The sequence below is a fragment of the Mandrillus leucophaeus genome, unplaced genomic scaffold, assembly GCF_000951045.1.
Source record: "Mandrillus leucophaeus isolate KB7577 unplaced genomic scaffold, Mleu.le_1.0 Scaffold512, whole genome shotgun sequence".
Lineage (NCBI taxonomy): Eukaryota > Metazoa > Chordata > Mammalia > Primates > Cercopithecidae > Mandrillus > Mandrillus leucophaeus.
In genome coordinates this window covers 851,234-861,729 of record NW_012105498.1, presented here as the reverse complement: position 1 = coordinate 861,729, position 10,496 = coordinate 851,234, and the positions used below count along the sequence as shown (strand labels likewise).

General features: G+C 43.1%; 1 protein-coding gene and 1 long non-coding RNA gene across 5 annotated transcripts in view; one reads left to right on the top strand and one right to left on the bottom strand.

Annotated features, from left to right (window-relative positions):
- Positions 1-1,905: 1,905 nt before the first annotated feature.
- LOC105551245 lies at positions 1,906-3,813 on the bottom strand. Its single transcript, XR_001007840.1, has 3 exons — positions 3,733-3,813; positions 3,067-3,256; positions 1,906-2,565 (listed from the first exon to the last, which is right to left on the bottom strand). It is a non-coding gene; the product is annotated as an uncharacterized LOC105551245 (long non-coding RNA).
- Positions 3,814-3,956: 143 nt separating this feature from the next.
- The window catches only part of RAB30 (RAB30, member RAS oncogene family), a 98,968-nt gene continuing 92,428 nt past the window's right edge, over positions 3,957-10,496 (top strand). For 2 of the 4 annotated variants that reach the window (XM_011996411.1, XM_011996416.1), the window contains exon 1: positions 3,957-4,188. The gene's annotated coding sequence lies outside the window, so the exon portion shown is untranslated. Of the gene's footprint in view, positions 4,189-4,416; positions 4,548-10,496 lie in introns of those variants that run through there. The other 2 variants (XM_011996413.1, XM_011996415.1) reach the window with 2 other exon arrangements.

The window sequence follows — 10,496 nt, the reverse complement described above, 5'->3', positions numbered from 1 at the left end:
ATTTGTAAGATTTCTCAGCTCTAAAAAGGGGTCACTATGACCTAAAAGATACTCTATTATAATATCACTTGTTCAAATATCATAAACATTAAGATAACATCAATAACTTAAAAATTCAAGACTTAGGGCAGGAAAATTTTTATTTTCAGAAAATTCTAAAAAACATATTGTCTTAACTTTTAAGTTTCTCCATAACTATCACAATTTTACCACAGCATTGAGCTCTTACTAGGTGTCTCTTAACATTAGACTTCCTTAATATTAGGCCAAACCCTAATTCTAAGAAATATACAGGTTAGTCAGGATATCATGGTTGGTCCTTCTTTTTTTTTTTAGATGGAGTTTTGCTCTTATTGCCCAGACTAGAGTGCAGCAGTGCAATCTTGGATCACTGCAACCTCTGCCTTTCAGTTTCAAGAGATTCTTCTGCCTCAGCCTCCCAAGTCACTGGGATTACAGGTGCCCGCCACCACGCCCAGCTAATTTTTTTGTATTTTTAGTAGAGACAGGGTTTCACTATGTTGGTCAGGCTGGTCTCGAACTGCTGACCTCATGATCCACCCGACTTGGCCCCAAATTGCTGGGATTACAGGCTCACATGAGCCACCGTGCCAGGCCCGGTTAGTTCTCTTAAGGCTAAAACTGATCTCACCTCATCTCTCACTCCCCTCTCCCTCCCACAACTGCCATGTGTAAACAGTTCACCAGGTAAATTCCTTATCTACACATTTTCAGAATTGATTCATGGGTATAATTAGCAATAAATCTAAAATCTTTCTCAAAGCTTTTGTTATTGTGTAACATACTGCAAAAATACAAATACAGGACGTAGAGAACTACTCCATCCAACTCTTGTAGACTCACCTATAGTTTTAAAAACACAATACTTGGATCTAACCCTGGAGATTTCAACAGGGATGGGTAGGTAATAGCCATACACTTTTAGAGCTCTCTAGGTTATCCTGACACCTCTATTGAAAAAAACCCTTGCTCTAGCAGCAATTGACTTCATACTCTTAAATGAGCTACCTATAATTTTAATACAAATCAATGTCCTAATTCTCTTTATTATTTTTTTGAGATAGGGTCTTGCTCTGTTGCCCAGGCTGGAGTACAGTGGCTCAATCTCTGCTCACTGCCCCTTCCACCTCCCCAGTTCAAGCGATTCTCCTGCCTCAGCCACCCTAGCAGCTGGTATTACAGGCGTACACCACCACACCTGGCAAACTTTTCTATTTCTTGAAGAGATGGGGTTTCCCCATGTTGGCCAGGCTGGTCTTGAACTCCTGGCCCCAAGTGATGTGCCCATCTCGGCCTCCCAAAGCACTAGGATTACAGGTGTCAGCCACTGCACCTGGCCCTAATTCTTTTTTGAGAGATGAAAAGCTTTACCTCCTCTAGACATTCCTAATTCTACTTTAACAATGTTTTCCTAACCTGCAGTGTTTCTCCAGGACACTGCGGTTATTTTTTCAGAAGCTGGCCTCCCCAACTCCTCAAATATTAATTTTATAAATAAAATCTCTAAAGAGTGCAGGATTTCTTCTATCTTTATGGTCAGATGTCTATTAGATATAAAGACAGAAAAACTTCAAACTACTCAAACACATGACAAATTATAGAAATCACTGTATTCTACACCTATCACTTTTCAAACACAGGATTTCTTTCTTTTTTAAAAACAGACATAGTCTCACTGTTGCCCAGATTGGAGTGCAGTGACACAATCATAGCTCACTGCAGCCTGAAACTAATGGATCAAGTGATCCTCCTGCCTCAGCCTCCCAAGTAGTTAACCCTACATGCATGCACTACCATGCCCAGCTCAGACAGAAGGTTTCTGAGTAGTTTGTAGCTCTTTTTCCCTACAATTTGTCTTCCATATAACTCAAACTGACAAGGCTATGGCTTACATAAAGAAATACATTATAAAATGAACAAACTCAAGATAAATTTACATAAGACATGAGAATACACCTGAATCACCAACCACGAAAAATAATTGAAGAGCTTGAAATTAAGCCTAAGTGTAAATCTCTATTAAGCTTACAACATTACAATAGTTAAATTGAAGGTTAGAAAGAAAATGGTAGACATTGTTCCTTTTCCTGTACTTACCACCATTACTTAGAGAAGTTTCTAAGTAACAAAAACTTTGAGCCTTTTTCATTGTGGTATTCACGGATGACACCAACACATACTACTTCTGCTTAAAAATCAAACTCATTCATCTTGACTTGTTCCCAGAAACATGACACATACAATCATTTTTTGAAAAAGTGTTTTTGTAATTACCATCTGCATACATCTGAAAGACTGTTTCTAACATGTTTTGGTCATTTTTAATCATTCTGTCTAGCCTTTCTTTGATATGAGGATCTATTTTTTATTCACTCCTAACATAGAGGTGAAGTGCATACCTTCAATGACGCAAAGTAACTAGTTAATTTTGTTTCAGAATAACGTGCAAAGGAAAGGGAGGAAACAGCCCTAAGTATATCAGTATTTTTACACATCAGACACCTTCAGGAAGAAAACACATTTCTCATCTTAGTGTGATAGACTCTGAAAAAGAACACACAGCATTGTTTCAGTGGCACAAGAAAAAAAGTACAGTTCATTTTGAGATACCGTGCGAAATCACTCAAAAGACAAGTAACTTTGGTTTCAGTCACTTAGTTAAAAAAAAAAATTTATCCATGACCGATGTTACTCTGGAACCTACTGCCAGACGTCAGAAGGCTTATCATTAATAGTATCCTACCCCTCCCCACTTTTCTGAGACACGGGCTCGCTCTGTCGCCCAGGTTGGAGCACAGTGGTACGATATTGGCTTACTGTAGCCTCAACCTCCTGGGCTCAAGCAATTCTCCCACCTCAGCCTCTAGTGTAGCTGGAACTACAGGGGTACGCCACCATGCCCAGATAATTTTTTTATTTAATGTTTTTGCAGAGACGGTACGGGGTCTCCGTATATTGCCCAGGTTCGGCTTCAACTCCTAGAATCAAGCTATCCCCCTGCCTCTGCCCCCAAAGTGCTGGGATTAAAGGCATAAGAGACTGCACCCGGCCAATATCCCCTTTGAACATCTGCTTTCGCTGGTTGGTAAAAAAAAAAAAAAGTGTCATTTTAAATTTAGTGTTACTCCTTCAGGCTGCTCCGTCTCTTTTCTTACTTGCAGGGCCAAAGCAACGTCTCTTTCCAGCTTGGTCACCTTCCAACAACGATTTCTTCGGACGCCTTTGTTAATCATTCCTGTATGAAAAATCAGTGAATCTGAAACCTTGGGGAGAGGGAAGGGGGGTTGGAAAACAAACGGCAAAACAAAAAAGGATTTGGGAGGACTACCCCAACTCCGTGAGTGGAAATGGGCTTCTCCGAATAGAGGCGAGGGTCGCCGCCTGGGGTCCTCGCACCTCAACAAAAGACACCAACTCTCTCAACTGTATTGTTAACCGATCTAAATGATACTCCAAGCCCAAAAGTAAACCGACTCTCTCAATCTCTTAGCTAAAAAATGGAGAAGGAAGCGTAGGGCCCCATGCAACGCCTTCAGGAGCTGAGACCGAGGCTCACTGGGCCTCTTGATGCGGCTTCCAGTTGGTCCCGCCCTACATCAGTCCCCAGCACGGCCTCCACCTTCTGGTTCCCAGGTTCGTGCCCGCGGCTATCCGACCAGGTCGTCCTCCACCTCACTGTCCCCACTGAACCACCACTTGACTCCCGCATACCCCTAAAACCTCTGCCGGGCTCCGCGGAATCTTCCCAGTATTCCCAACATGGCGGCCGAGTCCCCTTTGCTCCTTCACTCTGGGCGCGTCCGACTTTGGAGCATTTTGGGCATTGTAGTTCCGGCGATTGCCTCGGTATCCCTCCAGGACGTAAGAAGACTACAGTTCCCAGAAAGCACCGCCCCTGAGCATGGCTATTGGGGACGTTTGGACAGAGGGATGATGTCATTGCAAAAGCCCCACTGCATTCATTGTGCTACGGTCTCTCCACCCCCTGCTGCTGCTGGGCTTGCGATTGCCGCTCGCTCCAGCTGAGCTAAGAGTAGCAGCAGCACCAGGGCAGGGACTGACTCCAGCCCTTGGACTCAGGACATCGCAGACCTTGCCTTGCGTGCGTGACTCATTCGCACATCATTTCTGTTTATGCCTGGGGTGGGGAGAAAAATCCCAAACCAGGTGAGTTGAAGTGATTTATTCAAATGCTTCTACCAAGTTATTCCTCCCGCTTAGTTCTCAAGGTTTTCTTTTGGGAAGCTGTGAGCGGTGGGGAGGTGGGGGGGATTGGGGAGAGGCTCGCAGGCGCTGCTAAGGGGAAAAGCTCTGTGCAATTTGGGTCACTGCAAAGAACAACTCCAGCAACCTTCCCCCGCCAGAGGACGGGTGCCTGCCAATTCCCTAGTCGCAACTCCTCTCAACCTTTTGGAGACGGGGTGAGGGGGCTGGGCTAGGAAGGATGTTGGGAAGTGCTCTTGGAAAATCAGAGGAAGGCAGAGGTGGGGGACTGCAGTCCTGTCACACACGGCCCGAGAGCTGAGGTTTGAGTGGGAAGGGGTGATGCGTGGGGAGAAATGGAGACAGTGATTTAATGTGGTCGCACTACTTTAGAACATTTGTATGCCGCTTGGACGAGCACTAGTTGTTAATTTTTAAGATGAACGTGCTTAAGTTTTGTGGGGCTTTGTTATATGTGTGTCTGTCTATGTCGTTTGTCTCGCCTTTTCTGCTGATTTGAGGTGACAGTGTCCTTTAATGGTGCACTCCGTGCCAGTCAGAAACATTTCACGTGTCTGACGAAGGTTCTTTGAGGCTGCTGGAAGCAGCGTTTTTGTTAAATGTTTTCCGTTCTCCGACTGCTGGATTCAAGATTGTTTGGAAGTGGAGCCGACAGATTTGTGCTTGTGTGTTTTAAATTACATTGCATAGGCTCTTTGCCACTGACAATGGTACCATAATGAGCTGCTGTTTCCTGAGGCATAGTCACTACTCACAAATAACGGTTTGAAGAGATCGATTAGGGAAGCCGGGTTCCTTTTAACACATTAGAGAAAGGGAAAGTTAGAAGCGCTGTTAACCTTCATTTGGCATTACTGAAAGGTGCCCATGGAAGAGTAATTTTGGTCAGGGGAACCAAGGAGCATAGTAGTTGTTTTGTTATTGTTGTTTTTTAAAACGAACTGACATTTAACAGGACAGAAAGCATTCTGACTTATATGATGCTCTTGTAAGAGTTATAGGGATGATTAAGGCAATAAATATGTTACTTTGAGATAAACAGCTGGCTGGCTCCACAACAGATGGGGCCAGTCTTAGCTGAGAGATCTACAACCTTGGAAATGAATGGACCTGGGGTCAACCACACCCCCTCTTGGAATGTCAAAAGAAGGAGAAATGCCAGAGTATTTGCTTAACTCTAGAATGCTAAACCTTTTCATAGCTGAGTCAGACATAAGGGAAAGTCTTTACTGGTTGTCTTCTGCTGCTAAGCCAATTTTATTCATTTTAAATCCAGACCCTTAGGTCTCCAAAGTTGTAGCTATGTGATATTTCGTTAAACGCTGCTTGATGCTGAATGCAAAGGACAGTCCATTGTATGGGCTTTGTAGTAGAGTGATTTATTGGGATGCCAATGAGCAGCTTTTGGATTTGGGAAAAGATCAACAGTCAGCCTTTGCCTCTATGTCTCTCTGTTGATAACTCTCTGCTCTTCTGGACACCCTACCCTTCTCTCCTGTACTTTCCTTTCTTCCCCCACCCCACCCCACCCCACCCACATCTCTTGAAATTCTGTTTATTTCCCTATCTCTCCATATTCAGTTTACAGTTTTCCTTTGTATTTCAAAATCCCTCCCTTATCACCAGCATCTCTCCAATCTCAGAACACCCTCCCTGGTCCTCCTTCACTTCACGTGGGAACTCCTGGGTGGATGTAGACTATGTGAATATTTTTGCTGAATCCTCTTTGAGGAGAATTTCTTTGCTTTTTCTGTTTCTTGCAGTCTGTGCTTGGCAGGATGAGCAGCAATGAGCCTGACCCCTGGTCTGGTTTGTAGTTTCTGTGACAGACATAATTTAGCCCCAGCAGCGTGTGAACAATGAAATGCTGCAGTTGGGCTCATGCCACTTTTCCTTTCACTGGCACCTGTATTAGGAACTGCCTGTGGGTTAGCCAGGTCTTTAAATGCTCTACATGAAATGTTCTCATAATTCCCAAGGCATAAGTAGTCTTCAAATGGCTTGCCTTATATAATACATTTTTTTCCCCTCATCCTTGCTGCAGCTGGTGGTGGGAAGGCTGTTCTTTACCCTCTCTTCTTTCCTATTCCCTGTGCAATCCAGGTGGCCAAACTGCCCGTTTGGTTTTTTGAAGATACTTGGAGGACAACAGTTCCACTACCCCCCACCCCCACCCCCCACCCGGTTGTTTCTTCTCCTTTGTGCAGGAAAGAAGTTTGTTATTTTATACTCTTCTCTTAAGGGGAAGAGTGTGATAGTGGCTATATTTGTTTATGTAACAGCAGTGCTCTTCTAGGTGTGGAAAGTCCATCTGGAGGCAACTAGTGTGACAGGCAGATTCAGAAGCTGTCCTCTTAGACCTTTTATGCACCATCTTCTCATAACTTATTTTCTTCTTCTGAAATACTTCCTTAGTCACCAAGGTTTCTTTTATTGTCCCAGGGAGGAGAAATGGGCTGAATGCAGCATTAGATTTGGCCTCATCACTGCTGTCTCTGTGACCTTAAATAACTATTCATTTCTTTCTGCTTCAGTTTACTTATTTGCAAAGGGATAATGATCCTTGCTCTTTGGTTTACTGATGTTATAGCCCTCTATAATATGGCCCCAACCTATAATTCTGACAATTTATATTGATTGAGCAGCTACCATGGGCTAAGCACTGTGGCTACATCAGTGAGAAGAAATGCTTCCCCTGACCTCATGGAGCTTATATTCGAATAGGGGATATACTTAATAAATAATTGCAAGTGTGATGAATGCCATTTCCAAAAGGGTTGAGTAGGAGTGCCTGACATGGTACTTTCCCCTTGTCTGGGGTTATCAGGAAAGATTTCCTATAGGAAGTGACACTTGAAGAGACTTGGAGGGTAAGTGGAAGCAGTAATTCAGGATGGCAGTGGGAGATGCTTATAGTGGGACAAAGGTCTCTGGCAGAGGGAACTTCATGTTCAAAGTTCAAAGGGAAGAGTGGTGAACCTGAGGATTTGAAAGGAAGTTAGAGACAGAGCAAGAGGAGAAAGACTAGAATGAAGAATGAGGCTGGAGAGGTGGGCAGAGGCTAGAGAGTAGGCAGTTCTCTGAGCTACAGGTGAATTTTGGTCTTTATCCTAAGGGTAATGAGAACCTAGCCCGGCTTTAATAAACTAGATGAATGGCATATGTAGGATGATATTAAAGTATTATCCTGGCTGTTAAGTAGAGGAGATTGAAGGGAAGACTTGGTCAGAGTCAATGTGTAGAGACCAAGTAGCAAATAATTTTTGTTGTCTGTATGAGGGATAATGGTGCTTAGATCTAGAGTGGTGACAGAGGGTTTAGAGAGACACTAGTTTGTTGTTCTTGTTGTTCTTGTTGTTCTTGTTGTTGTTGCTGTTGTTTTTGAGACGGAGTTTTGCTCTTGTTGCCCAGGCTGGAGTGCAATGGCACGATCTCGGCTCATTGCAACCTCCACCTCCCAGGTTCAAGTGATTCTCCTGCCTCAGCCTCCCTAGTGGCTGGGATTACAGGTGCCCGCCACCATGCTCAGCTAACTTTTGTATTTATTTATTTATTTTTGAGACAGAGTCTCACTCTGTTGCTCAGGCTGAAGTACTATGGTGCAGTCACAGCAGCTCACTGCAGCCTCCATCTCTGGGTTCAAGTGATTCTCCTGCCTCAGCCTCCCAAGTAGTTGAGATTACAGGCACCCACCACACCTGGCTAATTTTTGTATATTTAGTAGAAATGGGGTCTCACCATGTTGGCCAAGCTGGTCTCTCAAACTCCTGACCTCAAATGATCCACCCACCTCAGCCTCTCAAAGTGCTGGGATTACAGTCGTGAGCCACCGTGCCTGGCAACTTTTGTATTTTTAGTAGAGACGGGGTTTCACCATGTTGGCCAGGCTGGTCTCGAACTCTTGACCTCAGGTGATCCACCTGCTTCGGCCTCCCAAAGTGCTGGGATTACAAGCATGAGCCACCATGCCTGGCCGACACTAAGTTTGAAAATTGTAATTCATAAGATTTGTTGATTGATTGGATGGGGGAATAGGGAGAAAAGGGAGTCATGAAATGACTTGAGTTTTTTCTTGAGCAACTGGGGATGACGTTTTCAGGGAAAGAGAACACTGAATGGGAACCAGATCTTTTTGTTTTCCAGAAGGGAGGACCCTTGGACATGCTGAGTTTGAGGTTCCTGGAAGACATCTAAGATCTTTCACTCTTCCTGTCCCTGTGTGGGATGTGGCATGATGGAGTAGAAGAGAGCTCTGGATGAGGCTTTCTCACACTGGGCACTACTTATTTATTAGCTGTATGATGTTGGACATATTACATTTTTTTCCTGAGCTTTAGTTTCCTCATCTGTACAATTTATTCCACTAATTTATACTTATCCCCAGCATGGAAAACAACAGTATACTCAATTTACTTATTTATTGTAACAGTTTTCCATGCACTATGCTAGGAAAACAACATTGAATAAGATACTGTTTACTTTGGAGGAATTCACTCAGTTGAGGGAGACAAACATAAATAATCATGTACAAGGAGGTACTTTGGCAATACTAGGCTGGGAGGTGGGGGTGAGGGGTGCGGGAGGCATCCACACCTTTGACCCTAGTCATGAAGGCAAGCAAAAGCTCTCCAGACTGTGTTTCCAGGCACCTAACAGAATGCCTCACACAAATTAGGGAGTGAGTGAATTAACCTAAGTCACTAAGGGCCTATTTAGAAGCAGGAAATACCAACACATTGGAAGAGGACTATTAGTAATAATACAGATGCCAAATGTAAAATACTTTTAAGAGACCCATTAGAATGTATTCTAGGCTGTGCACAGTGACTCACACCTGTAATCCAAGCACTTTTGAGTGGCTGAGGTGGATAGATCACCTGAGGTCAGGAGTTCGAGGCCAGCCTGGCCAACGTGGTGAAACCCCATCTCTACTAAAAATACAAAATTAACTGGGTGTGGTGGTGCACGCCTGTAGTCCCAGCTACTCAGGAGGCTGAGGCAGGAGAATCACTTCAACCCGGAGGTGGAAGCTGCTGTGAGCCGAGATGGTGCCATTGCACTCCAGCCTGGGCAACAGAATGAGAGTTTGTCTCAAAACAAAAAGTATTCTTGACACTTTCAGCTTTTGAAATATTTTGTGATCACTTTTAGGGAAATTCAGAAATATTTCAGATCTGGTTTCTTTTTGGGCTGAACTTCCTTTATTCAAGTTAGTTTCTCAAAAAAAAATCATTCTAATTGCATAGAGTTCCCTAAATCAATGGGTCTCAGACTTTTGAATTATATAGAAAAGTAAAATTACAAAAAATAAAATTGAATGTACTGTGAACACTAGTTATTTTTCTATAGTAAATTGAAAATGCCTCCTCACTTTTATCTCATAGAAAATATATTTAGCTTTATGAAAAATTCTCTGCATTGTTTTTTTCTCATTTTGTTGCAGAAATGAAACATCAGAATAATGTAATAATTTAGGGAACCGTTGTCCTATTTTCTTGGCTGTGGTGGAAATGTGATCCATCTCCAAATAAGAGGATTTCCAAGTATGGAGGAATTTAATATGGACCACAGTTAATTTATTTTTAGTTTTTTCCCTATAGGAAGCCAACCTTTGAGAACTAGGTAGGCCTCCTCAAGATTAGCCTAATGTAGCAGTTCTTAATTCATCCCTGAAAGGTCCTCAGGAAGACCAGGAACCTTTGAGATCATGTTGAATTGTATACATGTGCATGTTTATGTGCTGGAGTTCATATGTACATGCACATATTTTTCTATCAGTATGTGTGTGTCCTTGAGCAAATTACTTAATCTCTTTGAGCCTCTGTTTCTTTGTAAGACTCTTGTGAGGTTCACATGATGAGATCATGTGTTTTAAATGTCTGACACTATGCTTGGTATAACTGGTGTTCATGGTAGCTGTTTTTAACATTATTTATCCTTTTAAACATTTTATTTATTGGATGATGCTTGTTTAGTATCCACAGTGACAAAATGAGGAAAAAGATAATTTAGTGTAAGTGCACAACCTGATTCAATGGGAAGTACACATCACTGGGGTAGAAGTTTTGCCAGAAATGCTTAACTTAAATCTAACCATGGGGCTGGGCATAGTAGCTCACATGTGGAATCTTAGCACTTTGGGAGACCACAGCAGGAAGATTACTTGAGCCCAGGAGTTCAAGACCACCCTGGGCAACACAGCGAGACTGTCTCTCTCCTTCCTTCTTTCTTCCTTTCCTCCTTTCCTCCTT